This window comes from Mytilus trossulus, chromosome 11 (assembly GCF_036588685.1).
Source record: "Mytilus trossulus isolate FHL-02 chromosome 11, PNRI_Mtr1.1.1.hap1, whole genome shotgun sequence".
NCBI classification, from domain to species: domain Eukaryota; kingdom Metazoa; phylum Mollusca; class Bivalvia; order Mytilida; family Mytilidae; genus Mytilus; species Mytilus trossulus.
Genome location: NC_086383.1, coordinates 64,018,029 through 64,043,351, shown reverse-complemented (window position 1 = coordinate 64,043,351; position 25,323 = coordinate 64,018,029). Strand labels below are relative to the sequence as shown.

The 25,323-nt window shown below is 34.1% G+C and overlaps 1 long non-coding RNA gene across 2 annotated transcripts; it reads right to left on the bottom strand.

Annotated features, from left to right (window-relative positions):
* Window positions 1-4,451: 4,451 nt before the first annotated feature.
* LOC134691411 (uncharacterized) lies at window positions 4,452-23,858 on the bottom strand. Of its 2 annotated transcripts, XR_010102125.1 has the most exons (4): window positions 23,788-23,858; window positions 8,127-8,215; window positions 7,243-7,427; window positions 4,452-4,528 (listed from the first exon to the last, which is right to left on the bottom strand). It is a non-coding gene; the product is annotated as an uncharacterized LOC134691411 (long non-coding RNA). The 2 variants fall into 2 exon arrangements; XR_010102126.1 differs by lacking the exons at window positions 4,452-4,528; window positions 7,243-7,427 and adding an exon at window positions 6,361-7,219.
* Between the last annotated feature and the right edge of the window lie 1,465 nt (window positions 23,859-25,323).

Sequence of the window (25,323 nt, the reverse complement as noted above, 5' to 3'; positions counted from 1 at the left end):
TACACAGTGTTTAGTACCACTACCCGTAAGAAACCCCATTTATCCAGGACACAGTGTTTGATACCACTACCCGTAAGATACCCTATTGATCCAGTACACAGTGTTTAGTACCACTACCCGTAAGAAACCCCATCTATCCAGTACAAAGTGTACCGTTACCCGTAAGAAACCCCATTTACCCAGTACACTGTGTTTAGTACCACTACCTGTAAGAAACCCCATTTATCCAGTACACAGTGTTTAGTACCACTACCCGTAAGAAACCCCATTTATTCAGTAGACAGACTACCATTATCAGTAAGAAACCCCAATTATCCAGTACACAGTGTTTAGTAACACTGCCCAAAAGAAACCCCATTTATCCAGTAGACAGTGTTTAGTACCACTACCCGTAAGAATCCCCATTTATCCAGTACAAAGTGTTTAGTAACACTATTTTAAAAACATCATTTATCCAGTACACAGTGTTTAGTACCACTACCCGTAAGAAACCCCATTTATCCAGTACACAGTGTTTAGTACCACTACTTGTAAGAAACCCCATTTATCCAGTATACAGTGTACCATTATCCGTAAGAAACCCCATTTATCCAGTACACAGTGTTTAGTACCACTACCCGTCAGAAACCCTATTTATCCAGTAGACAGTGTACCATTATCTGTAAGAAACCCCAATTATCCAGTACACAGTGTTTAGTAACACTGCCCGTAAGAAACTCCATTTATCCAGTAGACAGTGTTTAGTACCACTACCCGTAAGAAACCCCATTTATCCAGTACAAAGTGTTTAGTAACACTATTTGTAAAAACCCCATTTATCCAGTAGACAGTGTTTAGTACCACTACCCGTAAGAAACCCCATTTATATAGTACACAGTGTTTAGTAACACTACTTGTAAAAACCCCATTTATCCAGTACACAGTGTTTAGTACCACTACCCGTAAGAAACCCCATTTATCCAGTACACAGTGTTTAGTACCACTACCCGTAAGATACCCTATTGATCCAGTACACAGTGTTTAGTACCACTACCCGTAAGAAACCCCATCTATCCAGTACAAAGTGTACCGTTACCGGTAAGAAACTCCATTTATCCAGTAGACAGTGTTTAGTAACACTATTTGTAAAAAAAACCATTTATCCAGTAGACAGTGTTTAGTACCACTACCCGTAAGAAACCCCATTTATATAGTACACAGTGTTTAGTAACACTACTTGTAAAAACACCATTTATCCAGTACACAGTGTTTAGTACCACTACCTGTAAGAAACCCCATTTATCCAGGACACAGTGTTTAGTACCACTACCCGTAAGATACCCTATTGATCCAGTACACAGTGTTTAGTACCACTACCCGTAAGAAACCCCATCTATCCAGTACAAAGTGTACCGTTACCCGTAAGAAACCCCATTTACACAGTACACAGTGTTTAGTACCACTAGCTGTAAGAAACCCCATTTATCCAGTACACAGTGTTTAGTACCACTACCCATAAGAAACCCCATTTATCCAGTAAACAGTGTACCATTATCCGTAAGAAACCGCAATTATCCTGTACACAGTGTTTAGTAACACTGCCAGTAAGAAACCCCATTTATCCAGTACACAGTGTTTAGTTACACTGCCCGCAAGAAACCCCATTTATCCAGTAGACAGTGTTTAGTACCACTACCTGTAAGAAACCCCATTTATATAGAACACAGTGTTTAGTAACACTACTTGTAAAAACACCATTTATCCAGTACACAGTGTTTAGTACCACTACCTGTAAGAAACCCCATTTATCCAGTACACAGTGTTTAGAACCACTACCGGTAAGAAACCCCATTGATCCAGTACACAGTGTTTAGTAACACTACTTGTAAATCAAAGAGCTGAATAGCTCTGAGGGGAAAGACGGCCCTTGTTTCTATTTAATTATGTTTTTTGGAAAGGGGGAGTGGGGTATCGTTTTATAGTTTTCATATGAAGAATGAAAAAGAGAACAGTTAGAACATGTAGAAAGGTTGACATTATTAAAATCAATTGTTGTTGATGTAATTTCATTTCCTTAGTTTAGGATTCAATTTGGACCAATGGAAGAGTTCTGCATCTTCTAAATCTAAACATTTGATTAAAGTTGATAGCTAATTATCTAAAACTCAACTGAATTCTGTCATTTCACAACAACTACAATATTTTTTGAAATCTTGATTGTGTACCACTGAACTGCAGGCTAGGGCCATTTACCATTTTTTGTGACAGTACTCTTGGATTTTTAAGGTTTTTTTTTAGAAAGTGTGGACTGAAAAATCTATTCAGTTTTAAATTTCCATTGTTAAAGTTCCGAGTTACAACTCTCATCACAGGGAAACAGTTACTACTAAAAAAAAAAATATGAGTGATGTAAACTGTGTGAAGCTTGTTTCCAAATCTTAATTTTGAAATATTTGTAAATAATAAATATGTTTAAACTACAAAATGCAAATTTTTATTACTATTTTTTTTACCATTACAATGATTATGTAGGTACACAAAAATTTAGTTTTAATAGAAGACTACTAATTCAATGAAATGTCACATTTGAAGTGTTTAAATACATTAACTTTTATTTTAGTGGATAATTACTCATCAATTGAGGCAGAGACATATAAATACATTTAGTATACATGTCTCTGATTGAGGTGCTCCTGAATTGGAGGAAGATTCTCAGAATTTTTACAGAAAAAGTGGTCTCACTAATTAGCGACAAGAAGAATATTTTTTTCTTGTCGCTAAATAGTCTTCTTGACGCTTCTTGTCGCTTTTTGACGCTTTTTGTCTCTAATTAGTGAGACCCGAAAAAAGTAATAAAATCGTTTCTTTCCCCTGTCTCATGTAACCCCACGATCTTTGTTTATTTTGAAAGTTGTTGATGTTTAAATCATCTACAGTGAACAATATAATGTTTAGATTTAACATCAGTGACGCTCATATCAAAATATTTAAACAGCCAAACTAGTACAAAGTTGAAGAGCATTGAGGATCCACTTAACCTTGTCCACTTATCTGTGAAATGAGGTCAAGGTCAATTGAAAACTGTCCGACAGGCATGAGGACAGAAGTAGCAGGCAAAAACCTGTAAAAATCAATATTTCAGATGGTGCAAAACTGGAAAATCTGAGTAAAAAGATCTTGCCATGCTGATAGTATCATAGTTTACACTTTTAACCTATAGCTAGCTTCTATTTATTTTTTAAATAACAGGCAAAAACAGAAAAAAAGTATCTTTCAGGGGCAATAACTCAAAAACACAGGTTGACATATTTTTTTCAACATAATAAAATCTTGTCAACTGATCATTTTTGTAATTTACACTTTTAACCTAGCTCCTACATAATTATCAATAACAGCAAAACACTTCAAAAAATTATTTTTCGGGGGGCAATAACACAAGGTGACAGATTTTTCTCCAATTTTTAAGTTACCTTTAGATACAATTTGTTGTGATGTACCTTTTTGAAATTTACACTTTTAACCTAGCTCCTATAGTTTTTATGATAGCAGCCACCAACTGCGCAAAATTTGAAAAAAATAGATATTTCAGAGGCAAAAACAAAGTGGTTAGTTTTTACAAATTTTCAGGATGGATACATCTTGTCATGCTGATAATTTTTAGTTTACAGTTTTAACCAAGCTCCTATAATTTTGAAATAATGGCAAGGAAATGCCAAACAAGGGCAATAACTATAAAAGAGAGGTGAACGATACCAAAGGGACAGCCAAACTCATAAAGATGGATTGACAATTTCGTCATGTCTTATTTGTAGATCTAATGTTGATAAACATCTTTAACTTTTAAAGTTTGTTGGTATCTATCATCATGATCATAGTGTCTGCAAAAACCAAAAAAGTGTTTGCTAAATAACCTTTCAAGGAAAATACCTCCTGTATATATCCTCGGTCAAGTTAACATTTTCGGAGATCTTACTTTGTGGAACATTCTTGCCACTAAAGGTTTCTATCTACATGCATCTATCATAGTTTCTGCATCTTTCACCATATCCAAGGGCAATAACTCCTATAAGGGATCAGTTTACAATTTTGTTCAGTTGACTTATTTGTAGATCTTTTTAAACTTGCTGAACATTTTTGTAGTTGAAATTTCCTTTTATCTTTACAAATTTTCAAGATAAACAAAAACAAAAAACAGAAAATTTAATAACAATCATTACTTCAGGGGCAATAACTCAAAATAGGATTGTCCATTCGGTTTGAAATTTTCGTTGCAGATAAATCTTTTACATACTTTTCATGTTTATTTAGGTCACTTTTTGGTCCTGTGTTTTCAGAGAAGGTCTCTGAAAAAGTTTACTGTTACACTGATAGAAGGACAGAGGACTGACGCAAAGGGATGGCCAAAGCTCACATGGCCTTATAGGCCAGCTGAGCTAAAAACTAAACTCAACAGCTCGTATATCTGAGTACTTACCTAAATGAGGTATTCTACAAACAGGGTGTGATTTTTTCCATCAAACACAAGACAATCAATTGCACTGCCGCAGACCTAAAAACTTCAAAAGTTTTATTTACCAGCATTAAGACAATATTAAATCTATTAATTTCAAGCCTCTCTAAACTGTCAACAAATAAGCAAGGACATGATGACAATCACATTAAACAATTGATCTGTTTACAATCTGAGTATGTGCCTGTCGAGGAACCTGTAGTGTAGTGGTTGTTGTTGGTACATGTAGGTGTATCCCCCCCTTTTTCATTGTTGTAATAGGCTGTTGATTTTCTCTTTTGAATTGTTTTATCATATCAGTACTTTTTATAGATTTTTATATTATAATATGGTATGGGTTTTGAGCAATTTTGAAGGCTGCTGGGAGACCTTATTATAATTAGGTCTTTCCACTTTTCTGTGGAAAGACCTATTGTTTTTCTTCTGATTATTTTTTTTTTTTTTTCTTCCGCCTAATTTTGTTCTTGCGATAAACATTTGTTTCGCAATATGTCGCTTAGATATTTGGTATATGATATCAAACAGTTTATGCGCTTTTGAAATTTACCCTGCGTAAACGAATACTTTTCTTTGTAGGAGTTATCTCCCCAAACACTGTTTTCCTTGTTAGCGCAACTCCTTTGCAACCGTAAAATATTATGACAAATTTATTTTACAAAATTGCTCGTTATATCCTTCGCATGATTTGTCCTATTTTGACCGAAGCGATATGAACGCTCCATATGAGAGTTAATTCCCCTTATGCATTTGTAATAAGTGATATGCATTTCTATCTTGTAAACCATAAGTGCTAGAGACCTAGGATCTTTTGATTTGAGGTCCTTGGTCCAAAAAATTGAAAATTAGGTCAAGGTCAAAGGTCAAGGTCAAATTCTAAATTTTGATTTTGGCTTATTTTCACTCTTTTTCATTAAGTTTATAAGATTTCGACAAATTATTTTTACTAAATTGTTAGTTGCGAAATGTCGTAACTTAAAAATTTTGATTGGAAGGGTGCGTAGACAATAAATGGGAGTTTTTGCCCCTTTTATATTTAGAATTATGTGTAAATGGAAATTACTCATGAACAATACATAATACAGACCTAGGGTCCTTTGATATGGAATCCTTGGTTTATGACCTTAAAATTGAGGTCAAGGTCATAGCTTAATTGGATGTTCTAGATTTTGACCTTTGCTTGAAATTCATATTTATACATCATTAAGCCATAGGAACTGACATTTTCAACTGAATTTTAATATTTTCATATCAAAATAGATCTTTTTTGGTGGAAAGACCATCAATTGTTCTTTGAACAATTGGTTTTTAATTGTTTATATATTTGTTCTTAGGACTGGGGATAACTGTTTCATCATCATTCATACGATAACTCTTTTACTAAAGGACATTTGTGAGCACGCTCACATACCCCACGCCCCCACACTGTCACTGGGCAAACAAAATCTCACCTAGTTTCTAATTTTTAAGACTAATAACTCCTACAAAAGTTAACTAAAAAAAAATTCTAGAGGATATGCACATCTACATATCATGTACTAATTATCTACAAAGTTTCATGAAATTATGTTTTGTGGTGTCAGAGGAGTTGCTATGACAAGAACGGACAATTTATTATTTCTGCTATTTAATATATATGTTCATCAAGTGTTGCTGATCATTTTTGCTTGTTTAAGTTTCTATATATCTATTTGAGTTATTTAGATATAAGGCAAAAAGGCAAAAAAAAGTGGTAAAAATCATTATCAAAGGGCAATATATATAACTCCAATAAGAGGTCCTCAGATGATTTAAAGATTTTTCACTTATTTGTACATCTTGTCCTGATGAACACTTTTACTTACATTAATTTACTTTCTATCTATTATATGGGTTTTTTTCAGATTTAAGGCAAAAATGCAAAAATGATAAAAATCGTCATTAAGGGGCATTAATTCCAATAAGGAGTCGTCTGACGATTTCGACTATGTAGACTTTGCAGATCATTTTTGGTATATAAAGTTTCTCTCTATTAAAGTTTTTCAGATATTAGGCAAACATGAAAATATCTGTAAAATTCATCATTCATCGTCATAAACTCCTATAAGCATGATAAGAAATTGTCTGCCAGTTTTGAAGTAATAAATAATATGTAGATCTCATTATTTTCTCCATTCATATCAGTTTTCAAGATAATAGTCCAAACTTGCATTTTACCCCTATGTTCTATTTTTAGCCATGTCAGCCATGTTGGTTGGCAGGAGGGGTTCATCAGACTTTCTTTTTTTTTAAACTAGATACCCAAATGATGATTGTGGCCAAGTTTGGTCAAATTTGGCCCAGTAGTGTAAGAGAATTTTGTAAAAGTTAATGACCCCAATAGACTTTTAGGCCAGGTGAACTAAAAAGAAAATGTATATATCGCAATATATATCACCTAATGATAAATCACTGGATACAAGTCATAAATAAGTATTGTTCTGTCAGCCCCTCCTAAAACACACAATATTGTCAATAAAAAGTGGAAAAAAAGACTTCTCAAGATTTCATAGTATCATTTTTTGATGTGTTGTATTAATTTACCTCATTTTGGAGAAGCAGCAAAATACGATTTCTAAATTCTTTTGTTTTACTGTCCAGTCTGATATACGTACAATATATGCATCACTTAATAATACTTCATCTGTATATATTTTTCTGGTTAACTGTTGTGAACGTTTCTTTCAAACATATCAATGTTTGTGTGTAAGCTCCCTGTTTCAATAAAATAAACTTACAATAAAGGTTAAATGTACAATTATTTCATCCCTCTCTTGTTTACTATTGGTGTTCTGGTATTGGATTTTCATTCCTCTCTTGTTTACTATTGGTGTTCTGGTATTTTGAATGTAAAAACTATCTGTTGATTATCACTGTTCATGGATCAAATGTCAAATATATATATCAATAAGAGATGTTCTAACTGAAAACATAAATGTTTCTATTTTCAGATTGAAATAATTATTTTGAATTTGTCTTTCCTTCATATGAAAATTTATATAACATGTTATTTTGTCTGTTGTTGAAGACCATTTTGACACGATTCATTGATTGGTTACTGTCGCATTGACATATGGGACTATTTTGACATGTTTCATTGATTGGTTACTGTCTCATTGACATATGGGACAATTTTGACATGTTTCATTGATTGGTTACTGTCTCATTGACATATGGGACCATTTTGACATGTTTCTTTGATTGGTTACTGTCTCATTGACATATGGGACTATTTTGACATGTTTCATTGATTGCTTACAGTCTCATTGACATATGGGACCATTTTGACATGTTTCATTGATTGGTAACTGTCTCATTGACATATTGGACCATTTTGACATGTTTCACTGATTGGTTACTGTCTCTGGCATTGACATATATTTCACATTTTTTTTCAGTTAGCACAAGTTCAATGCTAATGTTAAACCAATCTATATTGGTAGGAATATGATTTTGTAATAATTCTTTCGGCTTTTTTGTGTCTTGTTTAATGTTACAGTATTTTGAATAAAAAAAACTACATGTTGATTATCCTTTTAGAGTTGAGATACTCTTACATTTCAAATTAATTTCAGTAGTAAATAGTCCTACATATAGTTCACATATATTAATATACACTTACCTTAAATAGCAACTAGACTGCATAAGGTTCACATTGACTTGACAAGGTTCCAATAAATTTAAAAAGTATATATGTTCAATCTGGCATGTCTGTAAATATAAATGTTTCGATTTCAATTAGAAATAATAATGACACTGTATAATTGACAATGATATTGTTTGCCTTAAATTACTGGAGAATAAAGGCTTTTTCCCCTGGAGAAGAATCCAAATTTAAAACTAGAGGCTCCAAAGAGCCTGTGTCACTCACTATTAGTCTATGTGAATATTAAACAAAGGACGCAGATGGATTCATGAAAAAATTGTATTTTGGTGATGGTGATGTGTTTGTACATCTTACTTAACTGAACATTCTTGCTGCTTACAATTATTTCTATCTATAATGAACTTGGCCCAGTAGTTTCAGTGGAAAATGTTAGTAAAAATTTACAAATTTTATGAAAATTGTTATAAATTGACTATAAACATGATAAAGGACAATAACTCCTTAGGGGGTCAATTGATCATTTTAGTCATGTTGACTTATTTTTAGGTCTTACTTTGCTGTACATTATTGCTGTTTACAGTTTATCTCTATCTATAATAATATTCAAGATAATAACAAAAAAAGGCAAAATTTCCTAAAAATAACCAATTCAGGGGCAGCAACCTAACAACAGGTTGTCCGATCCATCTGAAAATTTCAGGGAAGATAGATTTCCACCTAATAAACAATTTAAAAACGGTCAGATGTGCTCTAAATGCATTGTTTTTTAGTTATAAGCCAAAAAATACATTTTACCCCTATGTTCTATTTTTACATGTTTTAGCTGTCACAGTAATCTTGGTTGGTTGGCTGGGTCACCCCACACATTTTTAAAACTAGATACCCTAAAGATGATAGTGGCCAAGTTTGGATTAATTTAACCCAGTAGTTTCAGAGGAGAAGATTTTTGTAAAAGATAACTAAGATTTACGAAAAATGTTTAAAAATTGACTATAAAGGGCAATAACTCCTAAAGGGGTCAACTGACCATTTTAGTCATGCTGACTTATTTGTAAATCTTACTTTGCTGATCATTATTGCTGTTTACAGTTTCTCTCTATCTATAATAGTATTCAAGATAACCAAAAACAGCAAAATTTCCCTAAAATTACCAATTTAGGGGCAGCAACCCAACAATGGGTTGTCCGATTCATCTGAAAATTTCAGGGCAGACCTGATGAACAATATAACCCCATTTCAGATTTGCTCTAAATGCTTTGGTTTTTGAGTTATAGGCCAAAATCCGCATTTTACCCCTATGTTCTATTTTTAGCCATGGCCGTCATCTTGGTTGGTTGACTGGGTCACCAGACACATTTTTTAAACAAGATACCCCAATGATGATTGTGGCCAAGTTTGGTAACATTTGGCCTGGTAGTTTCAGAGGAGAAGATTTTTGTAAAAGATTACTAAGATTTACGAAAAATGGTTAAAAATTGACTATAAAGGGCAATAACTCTGAAAGGGGTCAACTGACCATTTCGGTCATGTTAAGTTATTTGTAAATCTTACTTTGCTGAACATTATTGCTGTTTCCAGTTTATCTCTATCTATAATATGTATAATAATATTTAAGATAATAACCAAAAACAGCAAAATTTCCTTAAAATTACCAATTCAGGGGCAGTAACCCAACATCGGGTTGTCTGATTCATCTGAAAATTACAGGGCAAATCTGGACCTGATAAACAATTTTACCCATTGTCAGATTTGCCCTAAATGCTTTGGTTTTTGAGTTATAAGCCAAAAACTGCATTTTACCCCTATGTTCTATTTTTAGCCGTGGCGGCCATCTTGATTTGATGGCCAGGTCACTGGACACATTTTTTAAACTAGATACCCCATAGATGAATGTGGCCAAGTTTGGATTAATTTGGCACAGTAGTTTCAGAGGAGATTTTTGTAAAAGATAACTAAGATTTACAAAAAATGGTTAAAATTGACTATAAAGGGCAATAACTCCTAAAGGGGTCAACTGACCATTTCGGTCACGTTGACTTATTTGTAAATCTTACTTTGCTGAACATTATTGCTGTTTACAGTTTATCTCTATCTATAACATGTATAATAATATTTAAGATAATAACCAAAAACAGCAAAATTTGCTTAAAATTACCAATTCAGGGGCAGCAACCGAACAACAGGTTGTCTGATTCATCTGAAAATTTCAGGGCAGATAGATATTGACCTGATAAACAATTTTACCCATTGTCAGATATGCCCTAAATGCTTTGGTTTTTGAGTTATAAGCCAAAAACTGCATTTTATCCCTATGTTCTATTTTTAGCCATGGCAGCCATCTTGGTTGGTTGGCCGGGTCACCGGACACATTTTTAAACTAGATACCCCATGATGATTGTGGCCAAGTTTGGTTGAATTTGGCCCAGTAGTTTCAGAGTAGAAGATTTTTCTAAAAGCTAAAGACGACGGACGACGGACGCAGGACGACGACGGATGACGGACGCAAAGTGATGGGAAAAGCTCACTTGGCCCTTTGGGCCAGGTGAGCTAAACTAGAGGCTCTCAAGAGCCTGTGTCGCTCACCTGTTACTGTATTTACTGATGTCGGTCATCTTGGTTGGTAGGTGGGGTCATTAGACACTTTTTTTAAATAGATACCATAGTGATGATTGTGGCCACATTTAGTTTAATATGGCCCATAGTTTTAGAAAAGAAGATTTTTGTACAAGTTACAAAAATGACGAAAATTTGTTCAAAATTGACTATAAAGGGCAATAACTCCTTAAGGGGTACTCTTACAATTTTTATCATGTTGATTTATTTGTAGATCCTACTTTGCTGAACAAAATTGCTGTTTACAGTTTATCTCTATCTATAATTGTATTCAAGATAATAACCAAAAACTGCAAAATTTCCTTAAAATCACCAATTTTAGGGCAGCAACCCATTAACGAGTTGTCAGATTCATCTGAAAATTTGCGAGAGGATAGATCTTATTCTGATGGACATTTAAATCTTAAAAGATTTGCCCTAAATGTCTTAGTTTTAAAGATATAATTCAAAAACTGCATTTTACCACTATGTTCTAATTTTAGCCATGTCGGCCATTTTGTTTGGTAGGCGGTGTCATCAGACACATTTTTAAAACTATATACCACAATGATAATTATCGCCAAGTTTGGTTTAATTTGGCCATGTAGTTTCAGAGAAGAAGATTTTTGTACAAGTTACAAAAACTGACGAAAATTTGTTAAAAATTGACTATAAAGGGCAATAACTCCTTAAGGGGTTGACTGACAATTATGGTCATGTTGACTTATATGTAGGTTTTACTTTGCTGAACATTAATGCTGTTTACAGTTTATCTCTATCTATAATAGTATTCAAGATAATAACCAACAATTGCAAAATTTCCTTAAAATCACCAATTCAGGGGCAGCAACCTAACAACGGGTTGTCCGATTCATCTGAAAATTCTAGGGCAGATAGATCTTGACCTGATTAACAATTTTACCCCATGTCAGATTTACTCTAAATGTTTTGGTTTCAAAGATATAAGCCAAAATATACATTTTACCCCTGTGTTCTATTTTTAGCCATGGCGGCCATCTTGGTTGGATGGCCAGGTCACCGGACACATTTTTTAAACTAGATACCCCAAGGATGATTGTGGCCAAGTTTGGTAAAATTTGGCCCAGTAGTTTCAGAGGAGAAGATTTTTGTAAAAGTTTACGGACGACGGACGACGGACGCAGGACGACGGACGCAGGACGACGGACGACGGACGCCAAGTGATGAGAAAAGCTCACTTGACCTTTCAGGTCAGGTGAGCTAAAAAGGGTACAAGTAGTTTTGTAAAAAGCCAATTGATTGATTGATTTATTAATGTTAAATGCCACTTTCATCACAATTATGCTATTTCGTGGCAGTCAGTGCCTTGAGAGAACCACCAACCTTCAGTAGAAAAACTGACATTACTAGTCAATTAAGATTGGAGTCGAGTAATTCAGTTGTTTTTCCTTCAATTGCATGGAAGGACGAATAACCCTAAATATTTTCACCAGCGGAGAATAACCCTATTATTCACCGTCGAATAACCTTTTGAGATTGTTGATTTGTACTTGGGTTATCTCCCATGAAAATGACGTCACAGACGTAAATAAACAAAATAGCAGCGTTCACGTTACACTGTCCAGGTTTATAGGGTTTATATATGTTTTAATGACTGAGACCACATTCAACTTACATTTACAAATAATTCTTCAACATCAAATAAATAAATGGCAATGTCATACTGCATGCACTCCCCAATAGGACAACTACCTTAAGCTTAAGCATACCGAACAATTAAACCAAAACAAAGAAAGTGTCAAGCTGCATTGAGGAACAAACGGATATGTGTATTCACTCATCAACTAATATGAAAAAAATGATATGAACTAAAATTATACTTGAATGTTTTTGTTTAATTTAATCAACCTAAATCTCGGTTAAGTTGCCCCTTATGATTGACCTTCCTAAACACTAGCTGAGTCTTGTTTTCATCATATCTTTCCCTCAGCTACCAAAAAAGCTGAAAACATGCTTCTATTCAATATTTTTACCAGACATTTACCATGTTTACTTTTGTTTTAATTCATTGCATGTTATGATAAATCCCGAGCAATTCGAAAAAAATATGACAACATGACAAACGCTAATTGTATAAACGCCGAGAAGATCGAAATGGTTTCATAAACACTTGTGTACCTTTTGAGCAACGAAAATTCCAACAGGGACCCATTTCAGCTACCTGATGCAGGGCTCTATTTTTAGAACGAAAGGACATTTCAATTATAAATACTATGAAAAAAAATTTACATGACGATTATGATCAGATAAGGGTAAATAACGCAAACGATAGCGAATCCAAGCGTTAAGAACTCATGTTTTGGCATATAATTGGGTTTTCCTTTGAATTAATTGGGTTTTTGAACACTGCAATGGACAATTGCATTGGGTTTTTAATTATTTGTATTGAGTGATCACGCTCTGGAGCTCTGCCGGATTTGACCAAAGTAAGATATGTTATTCTTTGAAAAAATAGAACATCATAACATTTTGATAAATATTTCTCACCATACTCGTTATTGAGAAAAATCGAGTAATATAATATTCTTTACTCAATCCCTTCCGTAAGCCTCACAAATTGCGCCAAAAATTTAAAAGACGTTTCAAACGAAAGGTTATATTTCCCCGCTAATTTTTCAAAGGCAGTGGGACAGTGTGGCAGACAAAAGTATTTTTACACTGTGACTTTGTTGGATAGTTGTCTAGATACCAATCATATTGCATCTTCTTATTTATAGTGATCCAGAATCTGTGTGAGATAATAATTCAGTTAGCTTTTCTTTTGTCTTCGACAAAATTGTGAAACCCGGGTGTGAAACATGCAAACCATGGAATTATAAACTATTAAAATAGTCCCCGGCTCTGGTATATTTCATCCCTCTTTTAAAACCAACGTATTACACGTTAGAAATCCGTTTCTGTGTGTCGGTCTATAGTACAAAGCAGGGTTAATTTTCATATTATATTTACATTTGATGTTTTTGTTCTGATTTTTCATTTAATATATGCCATGATCATTATTTTCTTACCGTTACTTTACAAAGAAGGGTTTTTCTTACACTGATTTATATTACACTGTCTATAATTTCACATATCGAAATCAATAAAGAGCACGTGAAATTTTGCAAACAAACACTGGTCTAAAATCTTACCGTCTCTGTATTATATACATATTCATATTGCAGTTTGGTTGGTTTTTTTCTTTGCAGGCTTCTAGCTATAACAAAAATCTGTATGTTGACTGTAAGTGTTTGAATTATATGTATCGTTGGGTTGCTGTCGTATTAATGTATACCTTTAAAATCTTTTTCATAAAAAGAGGATTGATTGGGTATAGAAATATTCACATCTCTGTACTGCTCCCGTCTGACAGTTACGTGTATATCTTTGCTAAAATTCGGTGCGACTGTTAAGCTGCTCCGATGTTTAAACTTAGAGCTCTGTTTAGTTGAAATAAAAATGTTGTATATCCTATGCATAGAGTAAGGAGAGTTTCGCGCTATCTATACAGTACACACAGAGAGGATGTAATCTCATACTCCCAACACTGATTCTTGTGTAACACAGTGTCACACTGTGAAACACAGATTTTCCCTCTCAAAAAACACCAAGTAATTACTCCCATCTGGGAGGGTTTTATGACCTGTTGATTGCAGGTAAAAGTAATAAAAATCTAAAATAAACCATGAATTTGTCTGAAACTTTAATTTACAGACCTATTTTCAAGAGTCAAACCCTGCTTTATAATACATTTTGTAAGATACCATTTTGTGAGTGATGATACATAAATAGACCCTAAAATGTGCACATATAGTCATTTTAGGCAAGAACATTGTTTAAATGAGTGCTTTTCAATTTGTATTCATGCACAATTACTGCACTGTTTGGGAAAAAGTTGTCTTTTTGACAAATGTTTGAGAATAATTTTAAGCCATTTTTTTTCAAATTGAAATTCTTTTCCAGGGGAAAAAGCCTTTATTTTCCACTGATTTAAGGCAAACAATTGACCCATTGACTGTTCATAAAAGAGGGCCCTCTCCAGTCATGCGTCAGTGATTCCCAATATAATCAACCAAATTTTTCCCACAAAAGGGGGGGCTGCCCCCTCTGTATCTGCCTATGTCACCATTAAGGGGAGACACTCATATAGATCAGCTGTTTGAAAGAACTACATATCACAGGCACTTGTGTCTTGTTACCCGGGGGGGGGGGGGGGGGGGGGGGGGGGGGGGGGGGGGGGGCTACTATCCACACTCATACGAAAGTGGATAGAAACCCGGGTTACACTAAAGACCTGAAAGTGGACCTGAAAAGACCTGATATATCATACCTTTCCTATAACAAAGTTCATATTCTAAGAAGATTGATTGAAAACAGTTAAAGATCTTGAATAAATCTGACCGCAGTCTTTTTAAGCAAATTTATGTTATTTAATTTTCCGTTTTGATTTTTCTTTGGTATCTCCCGTCTTTTTTACTTGTATCAGTTTAGCGTATCATATTTGTATCTTCCGTCAATAAGAATTAGAAAGAAGATGTGGTGTGATCCCAATGAGACAGATCTCCACAAGAGACCAAATGACATCGAACATGAAAAGTTTTCAACCATATTGTTCGTCTATGTTTATTAATTTCGTTTTAAAAAAAATTAGCAGAATTTTAGGCTCATTCAGATTTTTAGTTTTCCGTTCATGTCCGAGTTTTGACACCCCAACGATATTTTTTCATATTTTTTTTTTATATTATCATTATATTGAACTTTTTGTTTCACAAAATCAAAAGTTGAAAGATATCCACAAAATATTAAAAAAGTTATTGAAGTTAGAATTAGTCCAACCATAGATCTTCAGGTCCCTTCAGGTCTTTTCATCTCTCCGTTTAGTCCAAATAATTATGACGTCTTGAAAGGCTATTATAATTTTTTTCTTTGACGCCTTACTTCGACATCATAATGCTGAAGCCGCCATTTTCGGTTGGACTTTGAGAGCATATTTTGCTCTCAACTTTGAGACCCAATTTAGCCATCAAATTTTCAAAGAAGGCTAAAACAAAATGCATATATAAAAATTCTTACCTTTTATGTGTTTGTTTTACGAAAATATTTCCAATTAATCCATACAGAAATAATAATATAAGTAACAATTCCATCCGAGGCGGGAACATGTCGACTGCATTTTTTTAAACGTTTGTCGGATTTCTTTTTAGGAGATTATAAAATATTTTTTACACCAAACTCGGTAAAACCCGAATTTCCGGAACCATTGTTTTACATTATCCGGAAATTCAGGTTGGTCAAAATGTACCGAGTTTGGTTCAAAAATATATTTTATACACCTTAAATGAAGCATCTTGAGGAGAAATCAGCTAAACGTTTTTATAAAGCAGTAAATTCCCTATCAAAGTCCAACTGAATATATGAGTTTGGCGTTATGACGTTGATGTAAGGCGTCAAAGAAAAAAATTATAATAGCCTTTCAAGACGTCATAATTATATGAGTTTGGCGTTATGACGTTGATGTAAGGCGTCAAAGAAAAAAATTATAATAGCCTTTCAAGATGTCATAATTATTTGGACTACTCTCCGTTCAGGTCCAACTTTTGGCATCAAAAAATTGTTTTTGATTTAAAACATTTATAAAATTTTAATGAAATATGGATATTTACAATTATTAAAATTCCAACTTGAAGAAATTCCATCCAATAATAAAAAAGTTATTGCAATTTGAATAATTTTGGTCGTATATTTTCAGGTCTTTTCAGGTCCACTTTCAGGTCTTTAGTGTAACCCTAGAAACGGGTCAGCTGTTTGAAAGAAACAAGTGGCGAAGTGCCTGTGCTACATATATGTCAACCTGAGATTTGCTCACAGGCACTTGTTTCTATCCATTGGAAGGTCGACTATCCATATAAATAGAAGCTTCTATTTATATGGATAGTCGACCTTCGAATGGAAAGAAACAAGTGCCTGTGGATTTGCTGTCCGGCTGTGGGACCAATATTTTCAAAATGCACGTCTTATTTCAACAACATGATAACCTACTTCCTTATGTAGTCACAAAATCTTGAATACATCTTGTTGTATGTTTGACCAAAACCGTCTGGTATTGTCATTTCTGTCACAAGCCGCCAATCGTACACAACTGGAAAAATATTTTGACATGAGGCGGGAAACTAATGCACATAATATACAAGCCGTTTCAGGAATTTTTTCCGGAAATTTTTATCACAAGCAAGAGGGACGCAGATTTTCTCATGTTTCTCACAATTTATATGATACTTTACCATAAATCGTTTAAAAATGTCTCTGCGCACCTAAGTCTTGAATTGAATGCTCTATAGTCTTATATGTTAAACAGCTGATCTTCAAATTAACAATACATGTCAATGCTTCATAGAATATATTTTTCATTTACAAATTGTAATGTAATAATATGATCATATGCCAAGTCTTCTTGAAAGTATGAATTTTGTGCCTGACAACTGACCAGGCAAATGAAAAATGTAGCCTGACCAAAACATTATTTGCAGAAATAAAGATTACATAGAAAAAATGAAAAAAAATGTCAGTTTGACATTTGTCCGTCAATCGGCGCGGCAATACTTTATACAAATAAGTTCTGAAGCCGTAGTATGGTTCACAGCGAGACACTGACTCTCCACCAGAGACCAAAATGACCAACTGACAACAAATGGAAGTTTTTAACGACCTTGAATGGCTATACAGCCCTTGCACGGTCGGTGACCAACGGAGAATGCTTTAACACTGTTTTATAGTAATCTCAGATATGACGCAGAAGTTAGAAACTATATATAGGTCACCGTACCCAGGGGCGGATTTAGGCGGGGGCGTGGCGGGCGTGCGCCCCCCCTAAAATTTGCAAAGCATGGGTTGACTTCAACACATTTGAGTATCAGAAGAGATCATTCGATCTTTTTTAACATTCAAAAAAAATAAAACAGTCAGTTTATCAGATTCAACGTGATTACTAACCTACGCTTTATTAAAGTTCTATGAATAATTTCAAAGGAAGGTACGTGCCAAATGTAGGCCTCAGCTTCGTTTGATGACAAATATAATAGGTTTTTACGTAGCAGCTAAAGTAAAAACAAATGTTGCATTGTATTTACGGTTTTTATAATCAATTTGTTTGATAATCGAAGTTCCAAAACATCCCTTACTCACTTTCAAAATTTCGTCATGACACGGTCAAGAAAACAGTCGGCAGGTGAGATTCTTTTATAATATCCATAATGAAAGATAGAAATACTGTTTCAAGCGAAAGGTTAGTTTATTAATTGAATCTCTGTGTTTATATTTATTTCTCACTTGCAACCTAAATATTTAGCCGAATTCTGTACCGTATTACTGTATGCTGGGGATCCCAAGAAAATAAATACAACTGCGTAAATGCATCTCATTCAGATTTTAGTTGTTTGTGGCGAACACAATTAAGTCTGGCACGACCTTCGAAAATCAAAAAAGTGAAAAATAGATAGTATGAAAGGACAATTAAAAATCGCTGGTAAAAGTAGAAGTTTTCATTTGAAAAATATATTGGTCAGGTGAGCAATTGTGATCTGTCTCGTCTCACTTTGCGTCCGTCTGTCCGCCCGTCTCTCTGTAGATTGTTGTCAGGTGTGGATTAAGGCGGCTTTAGCTTCAAACTTTAATTCCTCGCTAATTTAAACACACAATATTTCGAGATATCTACATTTCACCTCTTTAGAAGAATATTTCAACAATTTTACCTAAAAAAACCTCCAAAATTTTTTCGCCTCGCTCCGCTCGGCGAAAATTAAAATTTGCGCCCCCCCTAACAGGAAATCCTGGATCCGCCCCTGGTACCGTCGGCCTTCAAGCAATGATAAGCAAAACCCATACATTTGTATAGAAACCCCATTAAATAGCGAAAACTTACTTCAATTTGTATAAAATCAATCAACAAGGCCGTAACTAGGCTTCTTATTTTAGTGAGGCAAAGTAATTGAGCCGAGCGAAGCGAGGCGAAAATTTTTTTGGGAGGGTATGAAATGAATGGTGCAAAATCCTGCATTCTAGGCATTTTTAGAGAGTTTGATAATGGTTTGAATTTGGTCATTTTTTATATAAATTTTTCATATTTTAAGACTTACTAACACTAAATTTTTTTAAACAACTTTATTTAAATTTATATGTAAGATAATCATCCAAATATCACTGATTTGAGTCTGCTGTCAGAACATAAAACAAACATCGATTCAGTAGCGTTTGCCAAATATCAGTCAAATCGTTTTAGAGTCATAATTTGGTCTGCTGATATCCTTGTCGCGAAGAACATGGAACATGTCAAGACCGCACAATCTCTTGCCACTCATGCATGCTCTTTTCCAAGTTTTCAGTCGTTTCAGGGCAGTCTATATTTCTAAAGGTTGCACAATATCTTCAACACAATGATCAATGTCTTCTTCCAATTCCTTCTCCATCAGCAATTCGGTAGCAGCATCTGTAGTAACAGTTTTGTTTGCAAAAGGGAATTAAGCTTGACTGAAGGCACCATCATATAGTCGCAGTTACAAAATATTAAACTCGCTTTTATGCTGACAAAAAGTAGACAAACTAGGAATAGAATGAGATAAGATACATGTATATGTATAATGATTTTTGTATATGATATGGGTACAGGGGAATTGAAATGGAGTTTTTGACGTTTACATGTAGGTCCGTAATTTCAAATCATTTTTGGAAATAGTTGGTGATAATTTAGTTCCAGAATCTATAAATTTAGGGGTTAGGGTTTGGGGTGTCCTATTCCGAAACCCAGAATATAAAGAAACGAAATTCCCTAGTCTTGAATAAGTAAAGACAAAATCCTGTCTTAAAGGTTCTACCATTCCTCAATAATATCAAATTGGAATATACGATATTCTTTCAATTTTTAAGGTTAAAGAAACATGGATAAAAACTAATCCATGTATGTTTCATATTATTTATATTTTATTTATCTGTAAAGAGAAAGATTAAAGTTCATGAAATGAATACGCAGACAGAACTGTTCACTTGCGATACCCAGTGACTTGATTTGTCAAAAATTGGTTAAACGGAGACATGAATACGCAGACAGGACTGTCCCCATGATGATTATCGGTCACAAGCCCTTGTCTCAGATTTTTTTTTTCTAAAACCTTTATATAAAGGTATATAGGATTTTATTTCTGAGGCAAGTGCCTGTGTTATCGTTACTTGGTTAATGTAATCGAAAACATCACCCTTAGAGATGCTGAGTTATATCCAGGAAGAATAGTTTAAAAGTAATGATGACAAGTTAAAGAAATTAAGGTTGAGACAGAACAACAAATGGCTATTATGTTTATATAAAATATGTATAAAAAAAAAATCAGTGTCGAAATTTTAGTGAGGCAATTGCCTCACTTGCCTCAAGGGTAGTTACGGCCTTGAAATCGCCAATCACCAATATATAGATTTTATTCAAATTTATATATTGATGATACAAATATTTCCGTTTTAATGATGTAAAATAATAACACAGTTCAAAGTTTAAGTTTAAGTTTCAATTTCTATTTCCGTCCTCCTACATTTGTCCATGATAAAATGTTTCCGCTTCTCCGGGAATTAGCTCTCGATGTAAAACAAATTTTGATAAATAAAAATTTCTCTTGACAATCATGTCAATATACCATGTTTTGACAGGGTTTAGAAATTTTCCCGATAGGAGAGATTTCATCACAAGTAATTTATTCTTTTCATGTGTGTATAAATTGATGTGAAATACTTTAAATATATATATATATATCAATAAGTAATGAATAATTGTCTTTATGAATACATAAATGTTTTTTTTTTACTTAGTCTTAGTTTATTAGTGGTTGGAATTTTAATTTGTGGTCAATTAAATCTTCCCAGTCGTCCTTTTGATCATTGTGATTTTGTATTTAAAAGAATCATCATAACTGATTTCATTTATATAAGGTTTAGAATAAAATTATGAAAGGAAATGGTGAATATGTCAAAGCGACAACCACCCGACCATAGAGCAGATAACAGCCGAAGGCAACCAATGGTTCTTCAATGTAGCGAAGAATTCCCGCACCCGTAGGTGTCCTTCAGCTGGCCCCTAAAAATATGCATAATGGTACAGTGATAATGGACGTCTTACTAAACTCCGAATTATACACAAGAAACTAAATTTAAAATCATACAAGACTAACAAATGCCGGAGGCTCCTGACTTGGGACAGGCGCAAAATTGCGGCGGGGTTAAACATGTTTATGAGATCTCAACCTCCCCCTATGTAGAAAAGTAAAAGAATAACAATACGCACATTAAAAATTCAGTTCAAGAGAAGTCCGAGTCCGATGCCAAAAGATGTAACAAAAGAAAAGAAATAAAATGACAAATATAAATCAATTGCTTTAAAAAAGCAATTGTAGGGGTCTTTCACCCCTTTAAAATTAATTGAATTGGGGGGGGGGGGGGGGGGGGGTGTTTGTTTGTTTGTTTGTTTGTTTGTTCGTTTCTGTATGGGGTCTATATATTGTTACCGGAGAAGTTTCATGTTAGTTTGGAAAGTTTTTCTTTTATTTTAGGTACAGCGCGCGCGCCACATCACGTGACACGGGTTTATAATAACGAAAAGATAGTCTTTTATTTCTTTTTAGGTGGGGACGTTAAACAGACAACATCTATAGAGATGGAATGTACACAAATGATAATTTCTTTTGTCATTGTAGGAAATTGACATTTGATGACAGTTCACAAGTAGTGCATGTTTTGGATTTAACTGATCCGGTGTAACTTTAAAACACATTTATTGGATTATTTTCTGATAATGTACATTTTTCAGCACCTGTTTTTAACACAGATTAGTATTTCAAACTCGGAGCGGACATTTTATTGTAGGTTTTTACTGAGATTTACGGACCTAGCAAGCGATTTTTACGGCATTGCCATTCCTTTTCTCTAGGAAAAGCTTTGAGAGATATCTGCACCAAATTTTTTTATAAACGTTTAGTACATGTATGCCCTGCTGACTGCAAATTTTGAGGTCGATTGTACTTGTAGTTTCAGAGAACATGTGGATTTTTTTTCAGAAGTGACGTAAGAACAATATTAAATTTCAATTTTTCTTGAATAATTGAGAGTTTGTTCCTTCAATAAACTGTCATGATTAAACAGTCATACAGATTGATTGATTGATTGATTGATTGATTGATTGATTGATTGATTGATTGATTGATTGATTGATTGATTGATTGATTAGTTGGTTAGTTGGTTGGTTGGTTGGTTGGTTGGTTGGTTAAACACGTTGGATAGGGTCAATTGAAACACGGAAAAAGAAACAAAGAAGATCTTGGACCCTATATTAAACACATGAGACGGAAACATGATTGATTGATCATGATCATGATTGATTGATTGATTGATTGATTGATTGATTGATTGATTGATTGATTGATTGATTGATTGATTGATTGATTGATTGATTAGTTGGTTGGTTGGTTGGTTGGTTGGTTAAACACGTTGGATAGGGTCAATTGAAACACGGAAAAAGACACAAAGAAGATCTTGGACCCTTTATTAAACACATGAGACGGAAACATGATTGGTTGATCATGATCATGATTGATTGATTGATTGATTGATTGGTTGGTTGGTTGGTTGGTTGGTTGGTTGGTTGGTTGAACCCTATAAGAAACACATGAGACGGAAACATTATTGATTGATTGATCATGATCATTATTGGTTGATTGATCATGATCATGATTGATTGATGGATTGATTGATCATGATCATGATTGATTGATGGATTGATTGGTTGGTTGGTTGGTTGGTATGTTGGTTGGTTGGTTGGTTGGTTGGTTGAAATTCAAACACACATAAAACTGTTTAAATAGTGCCAAAACCACATAATTTGATGACCTTGACCTTTGACCTTGTAACCTTCGTCAAGGTCATTGCTCCACAAGGTCATTGCAAAAGACCCTATGGGTCAAGGACCTTTTGTTTAAGAGTTTTGCCTAAAATGGCTTTTTAAAAACCATCGATGGGAGTTATGTCCCTTACATGATGGTAAAATCAATATAGTCATAATGTAAAAAAGTTGCCCCTTGAAGTACCAAGCATTTTTCACTGCTTATTTTTTTTGTATCTATAACCGTTCAAGAGTTATAGGGAAATCAAAGACATATGAAAATCTAAAATATGACCTTGACCTTTGACCTTGACCTAATTTTCTAAGTTAGGAATCAGGGGACTCAAATAAAAACATTCCAGGGTTATACGGTTAACGGTTTATGAGTTAAAAAAACATACCGACAAATTTATTCCGTAAAGATAGATAACTCCTATAAAATTTCTTCGAATCGCTTCGATCCAAATACGCCAAAAATTACTGAGGATGTAACGAACAATTTGTAAAATGAATTTTGTCGCTATCTTTTTTTGTTACGAAGGAGATGCACACAGATGATAAACAGTGAATAGGGAGATAACTCTTACAAAGAAAATGGTTTGGCTTAGCAGGGTGAAATTTAAAAGCGCATAAACTATACGATACAATATGAGAAATATTTAAGCGACATATTGCGAAACAAACATTTATCGCAAGAACAAAATTTGGCGGAAAAAAAAAATAATAATAATAATCAGAACAAATACAATAGGCTTTCCACAGAAAAGTGGAAAGACCTAATAATACATAAATAACAACAGACTACTTGCAGTTAACTGACATGCCAGCTCCAGACCTCAATTAAACTGATTGAAAGATTATGTCTTCATCATATGAATATCAGGCACAATCCCCCCCCCCCCCCCCCCCCCCATTAGGGGTTTAGTATCATACAATCATAAAATATATGAGAAGAACATAACCCGTGTCAAATTAGAAATTTGTTTTATGCAGATTCTTGCTATGTTTAGTCTTTCTTCAGAAACGTTTGAAAATGGTGCATTTTTAAACATCCAATTTTCTCACGGTTTGAAAAGTCCTTTTAATTATCTTTCTTAAAAGTTAAAAAAAAGTCTCAACATAGTGAGGGAAAACGATCATATAATTAATCATATTTACCTTTCTGAGCAGTACGTTAGAACAACGCCTTGTTGCCTTAAAAGGCCTCAGTTCGATTAGTAATGAACACAGGAAGAGAAAATATGTAGTGAAAACGAGACAATAATAAAAGCACTGACGTACTGTTAACTCGGAAGACCTCAAATATCATGGTTGACTTGCCACTCTTCAAGCACAAAGGATTGTATGTGTCTTTATATGTGCTATTGGTTTTTTTATTTGGTCGGGTTGTTGTCTCTTTGACACATTCCCCATTTCCATTCTCAATTTTATATTAAGAAGAGGAGGGCTTCCATATAGGTTTTCATTGTTTTAATTTATGATTTTTGTAATGTAAATAAGTGTTGCAGGGCTAGTAAGATCATAAAAATCATTAAATAAAACGTAAACATTTGATTTTAGTTGCCAGAAATGCCATTTTGTTGTTACATTTTTGTTCTTATACAGAATTGATAAGATTTCATATGGAAATGAAATTCAAAACTCTATGACAAGAAGAATTGATACATAACAGTCGTTTAAACTCATTCTCCATTCAACGGGAACCAGTCTGCACAAATAAACCCGTGTTTAAAATCATGTAGTGTTTATATTTAAACTTATTCAAAATAAACCGCACAATCAGAAGACATTTTTAATTGGCTCTCTTTTTCTCTCTCTCTTTACATATAAAATCAAGTTTACACAAAACTTCTATAGCCTGATGTTCTCGTTGGTTGACTGACTTATTGATGTCTAGCCTTGTTCTCGTTGGGTGGCTGTCTTATTGACGTCCAGCCTCGTTCTCGTATGGTTGCTATATAATTGACGTCTAGCCTCGTTCTCGTTTTATTTATACCAATTATTGCACCCAACAGGAGTATCAATTAAAGAAGCGAATCGTTTATTATCGTTTATTCAATTACGGTCATCTTAGCGATTTTTTCAAATCGAATTTCCCGTTTCATGCACATTTCTCGGTAGTAATTGGTGATTTCCGTGTGAATCTTTTATAAATTAACATTGTATCAATGTATGCTTCAGACTCGGACTTCTCTTGAACTGAATTTTAATGTGCGTATTGTTATGCGTTTACTTTCTACATTGGCTAGAGGTATAGGGGGAGGGTTGAGATCTCACAAACATGTTTAACCATGCCGCATTTTTGCGCCTGTCCCAAGTCAGGAGCCTCTGGCCTTTGTTAGTCTTGTATTATTTTAATTTTAGTTTCTTGTGTACAATTTGAAAATTAGTATGGCGTTCATTATCACTGAACTAGTATATATTTGTTTATAGGGGCCAGCTGAAGGACGCTTCCGGGTGCGGGAATTTCTCGCTACATTGAAGACCTGTTGGTGACCTTCTGCTGTTGTTTTTTTTCTATGGTCGGGTTGTTGTCTCTTTGGCACATTCCCCATTTCCATTCTCAATTTTATTTGTAAAGAAAATGATATAGAAACACTTTAACAGACAATACAGAAACTGACCTAATTTTTCGTCCGACATCTTGGGATGACCGTGAATGCAGTTACGGTCATCAGCTTTACCCCAGTGGAG